This window comes from Thalassophryne amazonica, chromosome 2, assembly GCF_902500255.1.
Source record: "Thalassophryne amazonica chromosome 2, fThaAma1.1, whole genome shotgun sequence".
Classification (NCBI taxonomy): Eukaryota; Metazoa; Chordata; class Actinopteri; order Batrachoidiformes; family Batrachoididae; genus Thalassophryne; species Thalassophryne amazonica.
Window position 1 is genome coordinate 105,716,115 of NC_047104.1, and position 11,822 is coordinate 105,727,936.

Genomic DNA, 11,822 nt, shown 5'->3' on the forward strand with positions numbered 1-11,822 from the left:
ACAGCACACTTTTCCACTTTGTGTCTGTCCATTTCAAATGAGCTCAGGCCCAGAGAAGGCGGCGGCATTTCTGGATGTTGTTGATGTATGGCTTTTGCTTTGCATGGTAGGTTTAACTTGCGCTTGTAGATGTAGCGACGAACTGTGTTTACTGACAATGGTTTTCTGAAGTGTTCCTGAACCCACGCGGTAAGATCCTTTGCACAATGATATCGGATTTTAATGCAGTGCCGCCTGAGGGATCGAAGGTCACGGGCATTCAGTGTTGGTTTTCGGCCTTGCCGCTTACGTGTAGAAAGTTCTCCAGATTCTCTGAATCTTCTGATCATATTATGGACTGTAGATGATGGATTCCCTAAATTCCTTGCAATTGAATGTTGAGAAACATTGTTCTTAAACTGTTGGACCATTTTTACATGCAGTTGTTCACAAAGTGGTGATCCTCGCCCCATCTTTGCTTGTGATCTTATGGGGATGCTCCTATTATACCCAATCATGACACTCACAATTAGTGTCCTCAGTTACCAAACGCTTATTGAGTGTTGTTAGAAGGAAAGGTGATGTAACACAGTGGTAAACATACCACTGTCCCAGCTTTTTTGAAACATACTGCAGGCATCCATTTCAAAATGAGCAAATATTTGCACAAAAACAATAAAGTTTATCAGTTTGAACATTAAATATCTTGTCTTTGTGGTGTATTCAATTGAATATAGGTTGAAGTAGATTTGCAAATCGTTGTATTCTGTTTTTGGCAGCTGGGTGGATTAGTGGTTAGCACTGTTGCCTCACAGCGAGAAGGTCGTGGGTTCAATTCCTGTGGCCTTTCGGTGTGGAGTTTGCATGTTCTCCTTGTGCTGGCATGGGTTTCCTCCGGGTGCTCCGGTTTCCTCCCACATCCAAAGACATGCGGGTTAGTTGATTTGAAATCTTTAAAGTTGTCCTTAGGTGCGGGTGTGTTTGTCTGTTTCTGGCCCTGCGACAGACTGGCGTCCTGTCCTGGGTGTACCCCGCCTCGCGCCCTATGACTGCTGGGATAGGCTCCAGCCCCCCGCAACCCTTAATTGGACTAAGCGGTAGAAGATGAATGAATGTATTCTGTTTTTATTTACATTTCACACAACGTCCCAACTTCATTGGAATTGTGGTTGTATATTTTAAAAATCTTGGATGTTTACCCAAGACCATCAAAATATGGCCATTGGGTATTACGATGGCTTTGTGTCCATCCGTCTGTCTGTCTGTGCTCAGCATAACTCCAGTCCTATTACTGCCAGGGTCTTCAAATTCACAGGGGACATTCTTGGGACACAGAACTTGGACAAGTTCAAAGGTGGCTAAGTATGACCTATTTTAAGAGGTCAAAAGGTCACATTGTGATTCCTATTTCCTAACAGCCAATCAGAGTAGAGAGGCACAGTGACGTCACTGGCTGGTCTCACTCTCTGCCTGCTAATTCCGCTGTGTTTCTGGGTAAATCTAACCTGCCTCATATATTATGTAAGTTAGTGAGAAATGAACACTTCTAAAACTGAAAATGCTACTTTTGAAACGTGATAACACATCTGGAAGGATTTAAAAGACAAATTGTATATAATAGTAATTGTAGACAATATGATCTTAATAATTAATGTAAATAATAAATGTATAATTTTATGTGTGTGTGTGTGTGTAGATATAGCATTGGGATACCAATTAACTGCAAATCAGAAAGAAGATGATGCTCATATGACTGAGGGTATTTTAAATCAAATCAAATCAAAAATCAATTGTATTTATATAGCGCCAAATCACAACAAACAGTTGCCCCAAGGCGCTTTATATTGTAAGGCAAAGCCATACAATAATTACGGAAAAACCCCAACGGTCAAAACGACCCCCTGTGAGCAAGCACTTGGCGACAGTGGGAAGGAAAAACTCCCTTTTAACAGGAAGAAACCTCCAGCAGAACCAGGCTCAGGGAGGGGCAGTCTCCTGCTGGGACTGGTTGGGGCTGAGGGAGAGAACCAGGAAAAAGACATGCTGTGGAGGGGAGCAGAGCTCAATCACTAATGATTAAATGCAGAGTGGTGCATAGAGAGCAAAAAGAGAAAGAAACACTCAGTGCATCATGGGAACCCCCCAGCAGTCTAAGTCTATAGCAGCATAACTAAGGGATGGTTCGGGGTCACCTGATCCAGCCCTAACTATAAGCTTTAGCAAAAAGGAAAGTTTTAAGCCTAATCTTAAAAGTAGAGAGGGTGTCTGTCTCCCTGATCTGAATTGGGAGCTGGTTCCAGAGGAGAGGAGCCTGAAAGCTGAAGGCTCTGCCTCCCATTCTACTCTTACAAACCCTAGGAACTACAAGTAAGCCTACAGTCTGAGAGCAAAGCGCTCTATTGGGGTGATATGGTACTATGAGGTCCCTAAGATAAGATGGGACCTGATTATTCAAAACCTTATAAGTAAGAAGAAGAATTTTAAATTCTATTCTAGAATTAACAGGAAGCCAATGAAGAGAGGCCAATATGGGTGAGATATGCTCTTTCCTTCTAGTCCCCGTCAGTACTCTAGCTGCAGCATTTTGAATTAACTGAAGGGTTTTTAGGGAACTTTTAGGACAACCTGATAATAATGAATTACAATAGTCCAGCCTAGAGGAAATAAATGCATGAATTAGTTTTTCAGCATCACTCTGAGACAAGACCTTTCTAATTTTAGAGATATTGCGCAAATGCAAAAAAGCAGTCCTACATATTTGTTTAATATGCGCATTGAATGACATATCCTGATCAAAAATGACTCCAAGATTTCTCACAGTATTACTAGAGGTCAGGGTAATGCCACCCAGAGTATGGATCTGGTTAGACACCATGTTTCTAAGATTTGTGGGGCCAAGTACAATAACTTCAGTTTTATCTGAGTTTAAAAGCAGGAAATTAGAGGTCATCCATGTCTTTATGTCGGTAAGACAATCCTGCAGTTTAGCTAATTGGTGTGTGTCCTCTGGCTTCATGGATAGATAAAGCTGGGTATCATCTGTGTAACAATGAAAATTTAAGCAATGCTGTCTAATAATACTGCCTAAGGGAAGCATGTATAAAGTGAATAAAATTGGTCCTAGCACAGAACCTTGTGGAACTCCATAATTAACCTTAGTCTGTGAAGAAGATTCCCCATTTACATGAACAAATTGTAATGTATTAGATAAATATGATTCAAACCACCGCAGCGCAGTGCCTTTAATACCTATGGCATGCTCTAATCTCTGTAATAAAATTTTATGGTCAACAGTATCAAAAGCAGCACTGAGGTCTAACAGAACAAGCACAGAGATGAGTCCACTGTCTGAGGCCATAAGAAGATCATTTGTAACCTTCACTAATGTTGTTTCTGTACTATGATGAATTCTAAACCCTGACTGAAACTCTTCAAATAGACCATTCCTCTGCAGATGATCAGTTAGCTGTTTTACAACTTCCCTTTCAAGAATTTTTGAGAGAAAAGGAAGGTTGGAGATTGGCCTATAATTAGCTAAGATAGCTGGGTCAAGTGATGGCTTTTTAAGTAATGGTTTAATTACTGCCACCTTAAAAGCCTGTGGTACATAGCCAACTAATAAAGATAGATTGATCATATTTAAGATCGAAGCATTAATTAATGGTAGGGCTTCCTTGAGCAGCCTGGTAGGAATGGGGTCTAATAGACATGTTGATGGTTTGGAGGAAGTAACTAATGAAAATAACTCAGACAGAACAATCGGAGAGAAAGAGTCTAACCAAATACCGGCATCACTGAAAGCAGCCAAAGAGAACGATATGTCTTTGGGATGGTTATGAGTAATTTTTTCTCTAATAGTTAAAATTTTATTAGCAAAGAAAGTCATGAAGTCATTACTAGTTAAAGTTAAAGGAATACTCGGCTCAATAGAGCTCTGACTCTGTCAGCCTGGCTACAGTGCTGAAAAGAAACCTGGGGTTGTTCTTATTTTCTTCAATTAGTGATGAGTAGTAAGATGTCCTAGCTTTACGGAGGGCTTTTTTATAGAGCAACAGACTCTTTTTCCAGGCTAAGTGAAGATCTTCTAAATTAGTGAGATGCCATTTCCTCTCCAACTTACGGGTTATCTGCTTTAAGCTGCGAGTTTGTGAGTTATACCACGGAGTCAGGCACTTCTGATTTAAGGCTCTCTTTTTCAGAGGAGCTACAGCATCCAAAGTTGTCCTCAATGAGGATATAAAACTATTGATGAGATAATCTATCTCACTCACAGAGTTTAGGTAGCTACTCTGCCCTGTGTTGGTATATGGCATTGGAGAACATAAAGAAGGAATCATATCCTTAAACCTAGTTACAGCGCTTTCTGAAAGACTTCTAGTGTAATGAAACTTATTCCCCACTACTGGGTAGTCCATCAGAGTAAATGTAAATGTTATTAAGAAATTATCAGACAGAAGGGGGTTTTCAGGGAATACTGTTAAGTCTTCAATTTCCATACCATAAGTCAGAACAAGATCTAAGGTATGATTAAAGTGGTGGGTGGACTCATTTACATTTTGAGCAAAGCCAATCGAGTCTAACAATAGATTAAATGCAGTGTTGAGGCTGTCACTCTCAGCATCTGTGTGGATGTTAAAATCGCCCACTATAATTATCTTATCTGAGCTAAGCACTAAGTCAGACAAAAGGTCCAAAAATTCACAGAGAAACTCACAGTAACGACCAGGTGGACGATAGATAACAACAAATAAAACTGGTTTTTGGGACTTCCAATTTGGATGGGCAAGACTAAGAGTCAAACTTTCAAATGAATTAAAGCCCTGTCTGGGTTTTTGATTAATTAATAAGCTGGAGTGGAAGATTGCTGCTAATCATCCGCCTCGGCCCGTGCTACGAGTGTTCTGGCAGTTAGTGTGACTCGGGGGTGTTGACTCATTTAAACTAACATATTCATCCTGCTGTAACCAGGTTTCTGTAAGGCAGAATAAATCAATATGTTGATCAATTATTATATCATTTACTAACAGAGACTTAGAAGAGAGAGATCTAATGTTTAATAGACCACATTTAACTGTTTTAGTCTGTGGTGCAGTTGAAGGTGCTATATTATTTTTTCTTTTTGAATTTTTATGCTTAAATAGATTTTTGCTGGTTATTAGTGGTCTGGGAGCAGGCACCGTCTCTACGGGGATGGGGTAATGAGGGGATGGCTGGGGGAGAGAAGCTGCAGAGAGGTGTGTAAGACTACAACTCTGCTTCCTGGTCCCAACCCTGGATAGTCACGGTTTGGAGGATTTAAGAAAATTGGCCAGATTTCTAGAAATGAGAGCTGCTCCATCCAAAGTGGGATGGATGCCATCTCTCCTAACAAGACCAGGTTTTCCCCAGAAGCTTTGCCAATTATCTATGAAGCCCACCTCATTTTTTGGACACCACTCAGACAGCCAGCAATTCAAGGAGAACATGCGGCTAAACATGTCACTCCCGGTCCGATTGGGGAGGGGCCCAGAGAAAACTACAGAGTCCGACATTGTTTTTGCAAAGTTACACACCGATTCAATATTAATTTTAGTGACCTCCGATTGGCGTAACCGGGTGTCATTACTGCCGACGTGAATTACAATCTTACCAAATTTACGCTTAGCCTTAGCCAGCAGTTTCAAATTTCCTTCAATGTCGCCTGCTCTGGCCCCCGGAAGACAACTGACTATGGTTGCTGGTGTCGCTAACTTCACATTTCTCAAAACAGAGTCGCCAATAACCAGAGTTTGTTCCTCGGCGGGTGTGTCGCCGAGTGGGGAAAAACGGTTAGAGATGTGAACGGGTTGGTGGTGTACAGGGGGCTTCTGTTTAGGACTACGCTTCCTCCTCACAGTCACCCAGTCGGCCTGCTTTCCTGGCTGCTCGGGATCTGCTGGAGGGGAACTAACGGCGGCTAAGCTACCTTGATCCGCACAGACTACAGGGGCCTGGCTAGCTGTAGGATTTTCCAAGGTGCGGAGCCGAGTCTCCAATTCGCCCTGCCTGGCCTCCAAAGCTACGAATAAGCTACACTTATTACAAGTACCATTACTGCTAAAGGAGGCCGAGGAATAACTAAACATTTCACACCCAGAGCAGAAAAGTGCGGGAGAGACAGGAGAAGCCACCATGCTAAACCGGCTAAGATTCCTAAAAACACACAAAGTGAATAATGTGTAAATAATTTAGAGGTGATTCAGCAAAGGTAGTGCTTTAGTTAAGGCACGTGAAGATTACACTGTGAAACAAATCAAATCAAATCAATTTTATTTATATAGCGCCAAATCACAACAAACAGTTACCCCAAGGCGCTTTATATTGTAAGGCAAAGCCATACAGTAATTACGGAAAAACCCCAATGGTCAAAACAACCCCCTGTGAGCAAGCACTTGGCGACAGTGGGAAGGAAAAACTCCCTTTTAACAGGAAGAAACCTCCAGCAGAACCAGGCTCAGGGAGGGGCAGTCTTCTGCTGGGACTGGTTGGGGCTGAAGGAGAGAACCAGGAAAAAGACATGCTGTGGAGGGGAGCAGAGATCAATCACTAATGATTAAATGCAGAGTGGTGCATACAGAGCAAAAAGAGAAAGAAACACTCAGTGCATCATGGGAACCCCCCAGCAGTCTAAGTCTATAGCAGCATAACTAAGGGATGGTTCAGGGTCACCTGATCCAGCCCTAACTATAAGCTTTAGCAAAAAGGAAAGTTTTAAGCCTAATCTTAAAAGTAGAGAGGGTGTCTGTCTCCCTGATCCGAATTGGGAGCTGGTTCCAGAGGAGAGGAGCCTGAAAGCTGAAGGCTCTGCCTCCCATTCTACTCTTACAAACCCTAGGAACTACAAGTAAGCCTACAGTCTGAGAGCGAAGCGCTTTATTGGGGTGATATGGTACTATGAGGTCCCTAAGATAAGATGGGACCTGATTATTCAAAACCTTATAAGTAAGAAGAAGAATTTTAAATTCTATTCTAGAATTAACAGGAAGCCAATGAAGAGAAGCCAATATGGGTGAAATATGCTCTCTTCTTCTAGTCCTTGTCAGTACTCTAGCTGCAGCATTCTGATTTAACTGAAGGCTTTTCAGGGAACTTTTAGGACAAGCTGATAATAATGAATTACAATAGTCCAGCCTAGAGAAAATAAATGCATGAATTAGTTTTTCAGCATCACTCTGAGACAAGACCTTTCTAATTTTAGAGATATTGCGCAAATGCAAAAAAGCAGTCCTACATATTTGTTTAATATGCGCATTGAATGACATATCCTGATCAAAAATGACTCCAAGATTTCTCACAGTATTACTAGAGGTCAGGGTAATGCCATCCAGAGTAAGGATCTGGTTAGACACCATGTTTCTAAGATTTGTGGGGTCAAGTACAATAACTTCAGTTTTATCTGAGTTTAAAAGCAGGAAATTAGAGGTCATCCATGTCTTTATGTCTGTAAGACAATCCTGCAGTTTAGCTAATTGGTGTGTGTCCTCTGGCTTCATGGATAGATAAAGCTGGGTATCATCTGCGTAACAATGAAAATTTAAGCAATGCTGTCTAATAATACTGCCTAAGGGAAGCATGTATAAAGTGAATAAAATTGGTCCTAGCACAGAACCTTGTGGAACTCCATAATTAACCTTAGTCTATGAAGAAGATTCCCCATTTACATGAACAAATTGTAATCTATTAGATAAAACAAATTGTTATCTAGTTAACTAGATCAATCTAACTGTGCAGATTAAACAGCTAACAGATACAGCAAAACACCGCTGTGCTCCGGAACAGGAAGTGATACAATACCGCAGTGAGAGCCAACCACCAGTAGAGGCAGTAGAGATAGCAATAACCCATTTTAGCATTGGGTTATATTAGAATTTTTAAGACAAAGTTTACAATTGCCTAAAAATACTTGATTAATTAAAAAAATATCAGAAGTAATAAAACAAAGCCATGGGATTTAAATTATGTGTGTTCGTCTTCATGTATCTGACCTAGTTGAACATTTATTGATGAACGAGCATGGACCTGGGAGACGGAGATGAACAGAAACTGGGTTAATAACTTCAGACACCGGAAAGGGACCAATGATCCTGGGAGTCAGTTTCCTGGGCTATCCCCTGAGTGTAAAGTGGTGCGTGGAAAGCCAAACTTCTTGTAAGGGGGAGAACAGCTGCGTGGTGGACCTCTTCCGGTCAGCGGTGGCCTTACAGGACAATGAGGAGTGTAACAAAGCTTTTCTGGCCCGCTCCCTGGTTCACTGGCAACGGAGGATGAGGCTGAGAGCTGAGGGAACAGAAGAGTGGAGATTAACAGAGGGAAAAACAGAAGGCTGATGACCATACACTACATGGAAAGGGGAGAAGCTGGAGGCTGCTGAGGGTAAACTATTATGTGCAAGTTCAATCCAGGGGAGTTGTGCTGACCATGATGCCGGCTGTTGTAATGCGAGAACCCCGAGACCCTTCTCTAGCTCTTGGTTTATACGTTCTGTCTGCTCAATGGCCTGTGAATGGTAGCCCGAGGTTAAACTTGACGTGTCCCAGAGGAGATGGCAGAACTCCCTCCAAAAGTTTGACACAAATTGAGGTCCCCGGTCAGACACAATATCCTGCGGTAACCCATGGAATTTAAAAACATATGCTAACATAACTTTAGCTGTTTCTTTTGCCAACAGAAGGTGTAAAGGTATGAAATACACCATTTTGGACAGACGATCAACAACAGTCAAGACCTCAGTGTGTCCCTTACAGTGCAGAAAACCGGTTATAAAGTCTATAGAGATGTGGGACCACAGTCGAGTAGGAGCAGCTAGCGGTAACAAGGTACCTGCAGGCAGGCAGTTGGACAATTTATGCATAGCACAAACTTGACAGTCATTGACATATTCTGTAACACCCTACAGAATTGTCACCAGAATCTTTGCTGTATAACAGATAAGGTTTTCTTAATTCCTGGGTGACATAATAACCGACTCTCATGGCACCAGCAGCTCACGTCCCCGAGGGTTTCTGGGACAAAAAGTCTGCCCTGCGGACAACCAGCGGGAACTGGCTCATTGCTCAAAGCCAATTTAACTCTTGACTCGTTATCCCAAGTTAATGCGGATATAAAGCAGGACGCTGGCAAGATGGTTCCTGTATCCGTAGGCATGTCTACCGGTTACTCCTGATAGGATAATGCATCTGGTTTACTGTTCTTAGTGCCTGGTCGGTAGGACAGCGTGAAATTGAAGCAGCTGAAGAAAATCGCTCATCTGGCCTGGCGGGAATTTAAAAGTTTGACAGTGTGTAGGTACTCCAGATTTTTGTGATCAGTATAGACTATGAATGGAATTTGTGCCCCCTCCAACCAGTGCTGCAACTCCTACCAAGGCCACTTTAACCATCAACAGCTCACGCTCGTTGATGCCATAATTTCACTCTGCCGCAGTCAGTTTCTTTGACAGGAAGGCACACGGGTGCAGCCTGTTGTCTGAGAGGTTTCTCTGTGAAAGGACCGCTTCTTCCCCCACATTAGAAGCATCGACCTCAACCACGAACTGCCAAGTGAGGTCAGGAAGGAGTAGCGCAGGGGTGATGTTTTAGTACTCTGAACGCCTTGCCGCACTCTGGCATCCAGAGGAACGGACGGAGGGATGAGGTGATAGCATGCAGTGGCACCACAAAAACTGAAAAACTGAAACTTCGTATGAATTTACGATAAAAGGTTGCAAACCCCAAGAATCATTGCACTTCTATATGAGACGTGGGAACAGCCCAGTCCCGCACCGGTGCAACCTTCTCCGGATCCATTTTTATTTCCCCTTCTGCAATAACAAAGCCCAGAAAGGACACCATCAGTCTGTGGCATTCACATTTCTCTGCTTTTACAAAAATATCATTTTGCAGTAGGGTTTGTAATACTGTACGTACATGACGGGTGTGGGCCACCAGATCAGGGGGAAAAAAAAATAGGGTGTCATCCAGATAAACAAAGACAAATGTATTTAGGAACTCCCGTAGCACATCGTTGATTAAGTTTTAGAATATAGCTGGTGCGTTAGTGAGTCCAAATGGCATGACCAAGTACTCATAATGTCCAGACAGCATAAAAACGGCCATTTTCCATTCATCTCCCTGTTTTATCCAGACCAAGTGATATGCATTGCATAAGTCAAGTTTGGTAAAAACTTTGGCTCCCTCTATCAACTCAAACGCAGAGGAAGATAAGCAGCAGCGGATAATGGTTCTTTACTGTGATGTCGTTAAGCCCGCGGTAATCAATGCTGGGCTGGAAAGACTTATCTTTCTTTTTAACGAAGAAGAACCCCGCTCCTGCAGGCGATGACGAAGGTCTAATCAAGTCGACTGTAAGGGACTCCTGTATGTATTCGTTCATTGCGCTGCGTTCAGGAGCCGACAGAGAAAAGGGCTTTCTCCGTGGTGGACTCGCATTGAGGAGAAGCTCAATAGGGCAGTCGTTTTCACAATGAGGTGGTAAAGTTTTAGCTTTAGCTTTGTTGAAACTTCTGTCATGGTAACAAACAGGTGCCCCGACTAGATCCGGATTCAAACCCATCGGAGTGCATTCAGATTTAGACAAACATACATTTTTGCAAGCCAGGCACCAGGAAATAATTTCCCCCTTTGTCCAATCAAAATTGGGCCCGTGTCGTTGCAACCAGGGGTGCCCCAGAATGATCGGGCGAGTCATATTATCCAAAATGTGGAAGCTTATGGATTCAGAGTGAGTCTTGGAAATAAACATTTTCACTGACTAAATGCGGTGAGAGATTTGACCCAATACGTGGCCATCCACAGCACGTACCACCAGAGGGTGTGGAAATTTAAGGCAAAAGTACCTGGCAAGAGAAGACAGAATCAAGTTGGCATCAGAACCCGAATGAACAAAAGCTGAAATGGCTATGGTGGCATGATCAGACATTAATTTAGCTGGGATTATATTTTGTGCTGAGACAGAGGAGATGGAATTGAGACTGACCCGTAACTCTGGCCACGGCAGCACGGTGGCACCCCAGGCCTGACAATTAAAAATTAAATGTCCTGATTGTCCACAGTAGTAGCAGAGTCTATTGTCACGGTGGTGCCCTTGCTCCGTTGGGGACAGTCTAAGGCACACCTGTGCACTAATCATGGTGTCTAATCAGCATCTTGGTATGGCACACCTGTGAGGTGGGATGGATTATCTCAGCAAAGGAGAAGTGCTCACTATCACAGATTTAGACTGGTTTGTGAACAATATTTGAGGGAAATGGTGATATTGTGTATGTGGAAAAAGTTTTAGATCTTTGAGTTCATCTCATACAAAATGGGAGCAAAACCAAAAGTGTTGCGTTTATATTTTTGTTGAGTATATATATATATATATTTTTTTCACATTGAGATTCACTGGCAGGGCTCATATCAGGGCTCATATCAGGAAAAAAAAAAGTTAGTGACCTTATCCTCCTCTCTCTCTATCTCTCACCCTCAAAAACATACATACACAGAACTTCACATACATTCTTCTTTAGCATATGCTTCCAGACATCATATATAGGCCTATATATATATCGTATATATAACGGCGCTGGGCCCTCAGGTGATCAAAAAGTGCCGGGGCCCTTTTCAGATGCCAGTCCAGCCCTGTGTGACAGTGATCTGATTTATGTGACCACAGCACTGTGGCTCACTCAGTGATTATGGCACAAACACTTCTTTATAAGTTACCTTAACTTCTCACCCAACATTCAATCAGCTTAAAATTTTAAGGCACAAACACAAAGTTTAAGTCCTTTTTTCACAGAGCTTTCAATTTGGTGAGTCAAAGAATAAAGCATCATTTATTATTTT